Consider the following 924-nt stretch of genomic DNA (forward strand, 5'->3'; position numbering starts at 1 on the left):
GTGGACGTGCCGGAGTGGTTATCGGGCATGACTAGAAATCATGTGGGTTCGCCCGCGCAGGTTCGAATCCTGCCGTCCACGTTTTTTACCCATAATTCATTTTTGTTTTCTTTATGAACCATCTATTTCAAATTCTGTTTCTGCCAAAACTAGATAAAGGGTACGAGCTCAAAGAGTCATGGTACCTATTCAAAAAGGACCACTGAGTATCAAATATTTAGCTTATTTAACGAAGTTAAAAATTCAACGTCATGTTCGGAGTTTGGATCCGATTACTTTTATTTGACGAGTTTATTCATTTTTCGAGATGAATTGTACACCATCTATCCTGTATACAAGCCTGATTTTGCTAGCTTGCCTGGCAGCTGCATGCAAGTAGGTGAAATAGCCTGAGGCCTCTCGCCCCTTAGCAGCCGGCTACTTTACAAAGTGCATATGTATATAAAACTGTATCTCCAGCTCTTCTTCAAGGCATCTCCCTCTTGATGTATATAAAACTGTATCTAGCCTATGTGGCTCTTCTGCAAAGTGCATACAACTTGTCCTAGCTTCCTTTAGCATTCCTTTATCAACATATCTTCACATTGTTTAATGCATTCCTAAAATAGGGTCTGTTAAACTCCTCAAAACAGAAAGTAGTCAGAGGCCTATTCCTTGTACTTCAGCCCCTTACAGCTTACCCAAATCTCCAGGTCCCCCCCACCTATGTTTATTCAAACATTATGACTTTATCAAGATCCACCACTACATTTTAACTAAACTGTAAAAACTTGTAAAGATGAGATCTGCATTCATTTTCAACTGTATTATTTGGTAGCATGAAGTTGGTAAAATGATCATTTGGAATGATTTGGACTAGCTACTTGCTCAATGTTTTATAAGGATTACGTTAACCGAGTTGAAATCTCATTAAAATAACATTTC

General features: G+C 38.5%; 1 non-coding gene across 1 annotated transcript; it reads left to right on the forward strand.

The window, feature by feature from the left end:
• TRNAS-AGA (transfer RNA serine (anticodon AGA)) lies at window positions 1-81 on the forward strand. Its single transcript has one exon. It is a non-coding gene; the product is annotated as a tRNA-Ser (tRNA).
• The last annotated feature ends 843 nt before the right edge of the window (window positions 82-924 follow it).

Source organism: Apium graveolens, chromosome 4, assembly GCF_009905375.1.
Source record: "Apium graveolens cultivar Ventura chromosome 4, ASM990537v1, whole genome shotgun sequence".
NCBI lineage: Eukaryota > Viridiplantae > Streptophyta > Magnoliopsida > Apiales > Apiaceae > Apium > Apium graveolens.